Genomic DNA, 9704 nt, shown 5'->3' on the forward strand with positions numbered 1-9704 from the left:
TGTGGGTCTAGTTCTGGGGTTTCTATTCTATTCCATTGGTCTGTGTGTCTGTTTTTGTGCCAATACCATGCTGTCTTGATGATGACAGCTTTGTAGTAGAGGCTAAAGTCTGGGATTGTGATGCCTCCTGCTTTGGTCTTCTTCTTCAAAATTCCTTTGGCTATTCGGGGCCTTTTGTGGTTCCATATGAATTTTAGGATTGCTTGTTCTAATTTCGAGAAGAATGCTGGTGCAATTTTGATTGGGATTGCATTGAATGTGTAGATAGCTTTGGGTAGTATTGACATTTTGACAATATTTATTTTTCCAATCCATGAGCAGGGAATGTCTTTCCATTTCTTTAAGTCTTCTTCAATTACCTTCATAAGCTTTCTATAGTTTTCAGCATACAGATCCTTTACATCTTTGGTTAGATTTATTCCTAGGTATTTTATGCTTCTTGGTGCAATTGTGAATGGGATCATTTTCTTTATTTGTCTTTCTGTTGCTTCATTGTTAGTGTATAAGAATGCAACTGATTTCTGGACATTGATTTTGTATCCTGCAACTTTGCTGAATTCATGTATCAGTTCTAGCAGACTTTTGGTGGAGTCTATCGGATTTTCCATGTATAATATCATGTCATCTGCAAAAAGCGAAAGCTTGACTTCCTCTTTGCCAATTTTGATGCCTTTGATTTCCTTTTGTTGTCTGATTGCTGATGCTAGAACTTCCAGCACTATGTTAAACAACAGCGGTGAGAGCGGGCATCCCTGTCGTGTTCCTGATCTCAGGGAAAAAGCTCTCAGTTTTTCCCCGTTGAGGATGATGTTAGCTGTGGGCTTTTCATAAATGGCTTTTATGATCTTTAAGTATGTTCCTTCTATCCCGACTTTCTCAAGGGTTTTTATTAAGAAAGGGTGCTGGATTTTGTCAAAGGCCTTTTCTGCATCGATTGACAGGATCATATGGTTCTTCTCTTTTTTTTTGTTAATGTGATGTATCACGTTGATTGATTTGCGAATGTTGAACCAGCCCTGCATCCCAGGGATGAATCCCACTTGATCATGGTGAATAATTCTTTTTATATGCTGTTGAATTCGATTTGCTAGTATCTTATTGAGAATTTTTGCATCCATATTCATCAGGGATATTGGCCTGTAGTTCTCTTTTTTTACTGGGTCTCTGTCTGGTTTGGGAATCAAAGTAATACTGGCTTCATAGAATGAGTCTGGAAGTTTTCCTTCCCTTTCTATTTCTTGGAATAGCTTGAGAAGGATAGGTATTATCTTTGCTTTAAATGTCTGGTAGAACTCCCCTGGGAAGCCATCTGGTCCTGGACTCTTATTTGTTGGGAGATTTTTGATAACCGATTCAATTTCTTCGCTGGTTATGGGTCTGTTCAAGCTTTCTATTTCCTCCTGATTGAGTTTTGGAAGAGTGTGGGTGTTCAGGAATGTGTCCATTTCTTCCAGGTTGTCCAATTTGTTGGCATATAATTTTTCATAGTATTCCCTGATAATTGTTTGTATCTCTGAGGGATTGGTTGTAATAATTCCATTTTCATTCATGATTTTACCTATTTGGGTCATCTCCCTTTTCTTTTTGAGAAGCCTGGCTAGAGGTTTGTCAATTTTGTTTATTTTTTCAAAAAACCAACTCTTGGTTTCGTTGATCTGCTCTACAGTTTTTTTAGATTCTATATTGTTTATTTCTGCTCTGATATTTATTATTTCTCTTCTTCTGCTGGGTTTAGGCTGCCTTTGCTGTTCTGCTTCTATTTCCTTTAGGTGTGCTGTTAGATTTTGTATTTGGGATTTTTCTTGTTTCTTGAGATAGGCCTGGATTGCAATGTATTTTCCTCTCAGGACTGCCTTCGCTGCGTCCCAAAGCGTTTGGATTGTTGTATTTTCATTTTCGTTTGTTTCCATATATTTTTTGATTTCTTCTCTAATTGCCTGGTTGACCCACTCATTCGTTAGTAGGGTGTTCTTTAACCTCCACGCTTTTGGAGGTTTTCCAGACTTTTTCCTGTGGTTGATTTCAAGCTTCATAGCATTGTGGTCTGAAAGTATGCATGGTATAATTTCAATTCTTGTAAACTTATGAAGGGCTGTTTTGTGACCCAGTATATGATCTATCTTGGAGAATGTCCCATGTGCACTCGAGAAGAAAGTATATTCTGTTGCTTTGGGATGCAGAGTTCTAAATATATCTGTCAAGTCCATCTGATCCAATGTCTCATTCAGGGCCCTTGTTTCTTTATTGACTGTGTGTCTAGATGATCTATCCATTTCTGTAAGTGGGGTGTTAAAGTCCCCTGCAATTACCACATTCTTATCAATAAGGTTGCTTCTGTTTATGAGTAATTGTTTTATATACTTGGGGGCTCCGGTATTCGGCGCATAGACATTTATAATTGTTAGCTCTTCCTGATGGATAGACCCTGTAACTATTATATAATGTCCTTCTTCATCTCTTGTTACAGCCTTTAATTTAAAGTCTAGTTTGTCTGATATAAGTATGGCTACTCCAGCTTTCTTTTGGCTTCCAGTAGCATGATAAATAGTTCTCCATCCCCTCACTCTGAATCTAAAGGTGTCCTCAGGTCTAAAGTGAGTCTCTTGTAGACAGCAAATAGATGGGTCTTGTTTTTTTATCCATTCTGATACCCTATGTCTTTTGGTTGGCGCATTTAATCCGTTTACATTCAGTGTTATTATAGAAAGATACGGGTTTAGAGTCATTGTGATGTCTGTATGTTTTATGCTTGTAGTGATGTCTCTGGTACTTTGTCCCACAGGGTCCCCCTTAGGATCTCTTGTAGGGCTGGTTTAGTGGTGACAAATTCCTTCAGTTTTTGTTTGTTTGGGAAGACCTTTATCTCTCCTTCTATTCTAAATGACAGACTTGCTGGATAAAGGATTCTCGGCTGCATATTTTTGCTGTCTAGCACCCTGAAAATCTCGTGCCAATTCTTTCTGGCCTGCCAAGTTTCAAAAGAGAGATCAGTCACGAGTCTTATAGGTCTCCCTTTATATGTGAGGGCACGTTTATCCCTTGCTGCTTTCAGAATTTTCTCTTTATCCTTGTATTTTGCCAGTTTCACTATGATATGTCGTGCAGAAGATCGATTCAAGTTACATCTGAAGGGAGTTCTCTGTGCCTCTTGGATTTCAATGCCTTTTTCCTTCCCCAGTTCAGGGAAGTTCTCAGCTATTATTTCTTCAAGTACCCCTTCAGCACCTTTCCCTCTCTCTTCCTCCTCTGGAATACCAATTATGCGTATATTATTTCTTTTTAGTGTATCACTTAGTTCTCTAATTTTCCCCTCATACTCCTGGATTTTTTTATCTCTCTTTTTCTCAGCTTCCTCTTTTTCCATAACTTTATCTTCTAGTTCACCTATTCTCTCCTCTGCCTCTTCCATCCAAGCTGTGGTGGTTTGCATTTTGTTTTGCATTTCCTTTAAAGCGTTTTTCAGCTCCTCGTGACTGTTCCTTAGTCCCTTGATCTCTGTAGCAAGAGATTCTCTGCTGTCCTGTATACTGTTTTCCAGCCCAGCGATTAATTTTATGACTATTATTCTAAATTCACTTTCTGTTATATTATTTAAATCCTTTTTGATCAGCTCATTAGCTGTTGTTATTTCCTGGAGATTCTTCTGAGGGGAATTCTTCCGCTTGGTCATTTTGGATAGTCCCTGGTGTGGTGAGGACCTGCAGGGCACTTCCCCTGTGCTGTGGTGTATAACTGGAGTTGGTGGGCGGGGCCGCAGTCAGTCCTGATGTCTGCCCCCAGCCCACCGCTGGGGCCACAGTCAGACTGGTGTGTGCCTTCTCTTCCCCTCTCCTAGGGGTGGGATTCACTGTGGGGTGGCGTGGCCCGTCTGGGCTACTTGCACACTGCCAGGCTTGTGATGCTGGGGATCTGGCGTATTAGCTGGGGTGGGAAGGCAAGGTGCACGGCGGGAGGGGGGGCAGGCTTAGCTCGCTTCTCCTTAGGTGATCCACTTCAGGAGGGGCCCTGTGGCAGCCGGAGGGAGTCAGATCCGCTGCCGGAGGTTTGGCTCCGCAGAAGCACAGAGTTGGGTGTTTGCTCGGAGCGAGCAATTTCCCTGGCCGGAACCGGTTCCCTTTGGGATTTTGGCTGGGGGATGGGCGGGGGAGATGGCGCTGGCGAGCGCCTTTGTTCCCTGCCAAACTGAGCTCTGTCGTCCGGGGGCTCCGCAGCTCACCCTCCCTTTGTCCTCCAGCCTTCCCGCTTTCCGAGCAGAGCTGTTAACTTATGACCTCCCAGACGCTAAGTCGCGCTTGCTGTCGGAACACAGTCCGTCAGGCCCCTCCGCTTTTGCAAGCCGGACTCGAGGGCTCTGCTTGGCTGGCGAGCCGCCCCTCCGCCCCGGCTCCCTCCTGCCAGTCCGTGGAGCGCGCACCGCCTCGCCGCCCTTCCTACCCTCTTCCGTGGGCCTCTCGTCTGCACTTGGGTCCGGTGACTCCGTTCTGCTAATCCTCTGGCGGTTTTCTGGGTTATTTAGGCAGGTGTAGGTGGAATCTAAGTGATCAGCAGGACGCGCGGTGAGCCCAGCGTCCTCCTACGCCGCCATCTTCCTGCGCCTCTCTCCATTAGTGATCAGGAGAACATTTTAAAATAACATTGCACATATTGTTCTTTTATGTAATTCAGTTTTGTTTTTGCCTGTTTTTTTCTCTAATATGTTCTAATGATGAAACTAGACAAAAAAGGCTGATGCTTATTACCAGAGGTAAGAAGTGGGCACAAACCACCAAAAATCAGAAACTTGTGCACTAAACTGAGAATTAAAACTGAGGTTTTTTTATTAAGTTGATATATGATAATGATCCTAAAGCAAGTGCTTTGTTTTTTGAGACATGAGATTATTGAAAGGAATAAAGTTTTTGTTGTTGTTGTTGTTATTTGTTTCCAAAATACTGATATGTAACACATGGCAGTACCTATCAATAACTAAACTGGAAGTACTGGAATATTTTTAAGGGATTTATGAAATCCAATAAGGGAGAGCTTAATCCATTACAAATACTTCCTGAATTTCAATGGACTATTGAAAACCAAGGAATAAAAAAATAACAGATAAGAGGTTGACCAAGATGGTAACATAGAAAGCTTTGGAATTTTACTCCTACCATATACACACTGAATCTTCATGTACACATGAAGCAATTACTTCTAAAAGAAGTCCAAAAAACACCAGAAGGACTCCTACACATTGAGCAACTGAGAAAATACTCACATTGAAACAGGTAGATACACACGCTCACCATAAAACACGTAACTGGCACAGAACCACACAACTGGAAAGGAAATCCCAACTACCAGTTTCTTCCTGAGGAACAAAGGATTTCGACCCCACATTTAGTGTCCCAACATTTTAAGACACTTCTCTGAAGGACAGGATCACAAAACATGTAGTTCTGAAAGCCAACAAAGCTTGTGTCCACAGACCCACAAGACTGTGACAAACAAAGGAATGATTGTTAACAGGAATTTAAGCACATGTCACACATATCCTCCAAGGCTCATGAGAAAGGAAGCAGGCAAAACTTCCCTATCCCAGCCCTTTCCCTGAAAGGGATCTGGCTGCATATTTAGGGAGCTGTCACCTAAGGCTTAGGCTTCTAAGGAGACAGCTGTGATCCTTCCCAGAGACTGAGGAAAGTGATGGACACCTCCTTTGCCAATTCCTTGTAGCCCACTCTAAGTCACTAATATCTCCCTGCAAGGAATGTGTACATAAGTCTGTTCCCCAACTTTTGCACTGCTGCCCAAGGGACAAGTCCCCAGATCATCTGGTTCTGATAGCCAAAGGAACTTCTATTCACAAGTCCCAGAAGACTGTTGCAAACAAAGAAGGAGTTCTCAGGAGGCTATACCACAGGGCTCAGCGCAGGGGGAGCAGACAAAATTGCCTGTCTCAAAGTCTTTACCTGAAATGAATCCATTTGCATAATGTAAAAGATCTTGACTGAGGACCAAGTTTCTGTGAAGGGACTGGCTTTGATCCTGCTCAGGGACCAGAGAAGCTGGCAGCTTTGTCTCCCAGTATCTCTTCCTAGCCAGCTCCAAGTCTCTAGTATCTCTGGAAGGAGCTTATAAAGGATGTCTTGCACCACAGATTTTGACTCTTTGCCCAAAGAACAGGTCCCCAAACTACCTAGTTCTGATAGCCAATAGGACTTCTGTTCACAAGTCTCACAAGACTGTACAAAGAAATAGTTCCTAACAGACACAGGAATATCCTCCCTTACCCAACTCTGCAGCTATAAAGCCAGGCCTAGCACAGAGGAAGGAGGCAAAAATGTCCATCTCCTGTTTTTCCCCAGAGGGTCTTAACTACCTACTTTTCCAGTTTCTGTCTTAAGATGCTGTTTTCCAGTCTAGGAGCCCCTAGATGTATGCAATCCTCCCCTTTATGATACTGATGGGTCTTAGCACATCTTAACTACTGGGAGCCACTAAGAAAAATAAGGTGTCTCTGGGAATCAAAAAAGATTGAAAGGCAAACTGGAACTAAGGCCAGGCTAAGCTAATTGATGATGTTTATCTCCTAAATGAGACCATTCTGTTAAGATGGAGAGGGGTGACTATTTTATCTAATGCATAGAAACGAACACAGAATTCAAGAAAACATAAACATATGAGTATTTTCTCAGAACAAAATAAAAATCCCCGGAAACTGATCTTAATGAAATGGAGATAACTGATTCACTTGATAGATAAAAATAACAGTCATAAAGATGTGTACTGTGGTTGGAAGAGCAATGCATGAACAAAGTGAGAGGCTTAACCAAGAGATGGAAATTATAATAAAGTACCAAAGAAATCACAAAACTGAAGAATACAATGACTGAATTGAAAAAGAGAAAGAGAAAGAAAATAAAAGAAATGAAAAAAAGTCAAGATTATTTAAGGAACTTATGGGGCACTATTAAAAAGAGCATTATACACTTTATAGGAGTATCAGAATGAGAAAAGAGTGAGAAAAGGGCAGAAAGCTTATTGAAAATAATAATGACTGATAATTTCCCTAACCCGGGGGAAACAAATATTCAGATACAGGAAGCCCAGGGAGAAGCTAAAAGATGAACCTAAAATCCCCACAGCAAAATTACATTTTTGTATTAATATATTTAAATGTATTAAAATTTATAAAATGTATTTAAAAATACATTAAAATTAAATTGTCAAAGGTTAAAAACAAGGCGAGAATCTTAAAAGAAAGACAAAAGTAACTTGATATGTACAAGAGAACACCATAAAACTATATGTAGATTTTTGAGCAGAAATCTGCAGGCCAGAAGAGAGTGAGATAATAGAGAGTTTTCCAGACAAGTAAAAACTGAAGTTCATCACAAGACCAGCCTTACAAGAAATGCTAAAGGTGGTTCTTTAAGCCAAAATTAAAGGACACTAATTAGAAAAAGAAAAACATATGAAAGAATAAAATCAATAGGAAATAGCAAATAAATAGTTAAATTCAGAGCACTCTAATGTGGTGATCATAGTGGGTAAATCACTCATAACTCTAGTATAAAGATTAAAAGACAAAGGGTTGAAATGACTATAACTACCATAATTTGTTAATTTATAAACAATGTAAAAATTTGCACACTATAACATCAAAAATATAAATGTGCTGGAGGGGTGTAAAAATGTAGAGCTTTTGTATGTGTTCAGAGTTTTCATTAGCTTAAAATTGTTACAAATATAAGCTGTTTATGTAAACCTCATGGTAAACACAAAGCAAAAACTTAAAGTCAGTGTACAAAAGACAAAAAGAATATTCTTTTTATTTCATACATGAAGAGAGTCTTCTCCATAGAAGACATACACATGATTAAAAGACAGAAGAAAAAATACTCAACATTATTCATCATCAGAAAAATATGCATCAAAACTATAATGAGATACTACCTCACACCCATCAGAATGGCTAAAATTAACAACTCGGGAAACAACAGAAGTTGGCAAGGATGTGGAGAAAGGGAAACTTTCTTACACTGTTGGTGGGAATGCAAACTGGTGCAGCCATGCTGGAAAACAGTGTGGAGGTTCCTCAGAAAATTAAAGATAGAACTATCCTATGACCCAGCAATTGTACTACTGAGTATTCATCCAAAGGATACAAAAAAATTGATTCAAAGGGGTACATGCACCCCAATGTTTGTAGCGCCATTATCAACAACAGCCTACCTCAAGAAACAAGAAAGGTCCCAAATACACAACCTACTCTTAACACCTAAAGGGGCACTACACGGAAGGTGCAGAGCTGGTCGACTAGGCCTTGGATGTTGTGAGGAAGGAGGCTGAGAGCTATGACTGCCTGCAGGGCTTTCAGCTGACCCACTCCCTGGGTGGGGGGACCCAGTCTGGGATGGGTACCCTCCTCATCAGCAAGATCTGGGAGGAGTACCCGGACACAATCATGAACACATTCAGTGTGGTGCCCTTGCCCAAGGTGTCAGACACGGTGGTGGAGCCTTATAACACCACCCTCTCGGTCCACCAGCTGGTAGAAAACACAGACAAAACCTATTGCATTGATAATGAGGCCCTCTATGACATCTGCTTCAGAGCCCTAAAACTGACTACACCTACCTATGGGGACCTCAACCACCTGGTGTCAGCACCATGAGTGGAGTCACCACCTACCTGCGCTTTCCTGGCCAGCTTAAAGCTGACCTGTGTGAGCTGGCTGTCAACATGGTCCCCTTCCTCCACCTGCATTTCTTCATGCCCAGCTTCACCCCACTGACCAGCAGAGGCAGCCAACAGTACCAGTCCTGACAGTGCCCGAGCTCACCCAGCAAATGTTTGATGCTAAGAACATGATGGCTGCCTGTGACCCCTGCCACGGCTGCTACCTGACCTTGGCCACAGTGTTTAGGGGCCGCTTGTCCATGAAAAAGGTGGATGAGCAGATGCTGAATGTCCAAAACAAGAACAGTAGCTACTTCATCGAGTGGATCCCCAACAACGTGAAGACTGCCGTCTGTGACATCCCACCCCGGGAGCTAAAAATGTCGGCCACCTTCATTGGCAATAGCATGGCCTTCCAAGTGCATCTCAGAGCAGCTCACAGCCATGTTCAGGCCTAAGGCCTTCCTGCACTGGTACACAGGCAAGGGCATGGATGAGATGGAGTTCACTGAGGCCAAGAGCAACATGAATGACCTGGTGTCCAAATACCAGCAGTACCAGGACCCGACAGCCAAGGAGGAAGGAGAGTTTGAGGAGGAGGAAGAGGAAGAGGTGGTCTAGAGCTGATACCCAGCAAAGCACGTGGAAGCTGTGTGAACTCTTTATTCACTCACAATCTGTTCTCTGATAGCCATGTCTCTGTGTGCACTTGCTCTTTTTCTTGTCTTGACGTCACATGCTGTACAGACGCCACTATTAAAGCATTTTCACAGTGAAAAAGAAAAAGAAAAAAAAAGAAAAGGAATGGCAAGTAAGGCCTAAAGCCAGCAGAAGAAAGGAAAAAATAAAGATTAGAGCAGGAATAAATGATACAGAAACAAACAAACAAAAACAGCAGAACAGATCAATGAAACTAAGAGCTGGTTCTTTGAAAGAATTTACAAAATTGATAACCCCCTAGCCAGATTTATAAAAGAGTAAAGAGAAAAGACCCAAATAGATAAAATCACAAATGAAAGAGGAGAGATCAAAACCAACATCACAGA

The 9704-nt window shown here is 41.7% G+C and overlaps 1 pseudogene; it reads left to right on the forward strand.

Moving 5' to 3' along the window:
- Nucleotides 1-8377: 8377 nt before the first annotated feature.
- LOC115511987 lies at nucleotides 8378-9279 on the forward strand (annotated as a pseudogene).
- Nucleotides 9280-9704: the final 425 nt, after the last annotated feature.

The sequence above is a fragment of the Lynx canadensis genome, chromosome B1, assembly GCF_007474595.2.
Source record: "Lynx canadensis isolate LIC74 chromosome B1, mLynCan4.pri.v2, whole genome shotgun sequence".
NCBI classification, from domain to species: Eukaryota; Metazoa; Chordata; class Mammalia; order Carnivora; family Felidae; genus Lynx; species Lynx canadensis.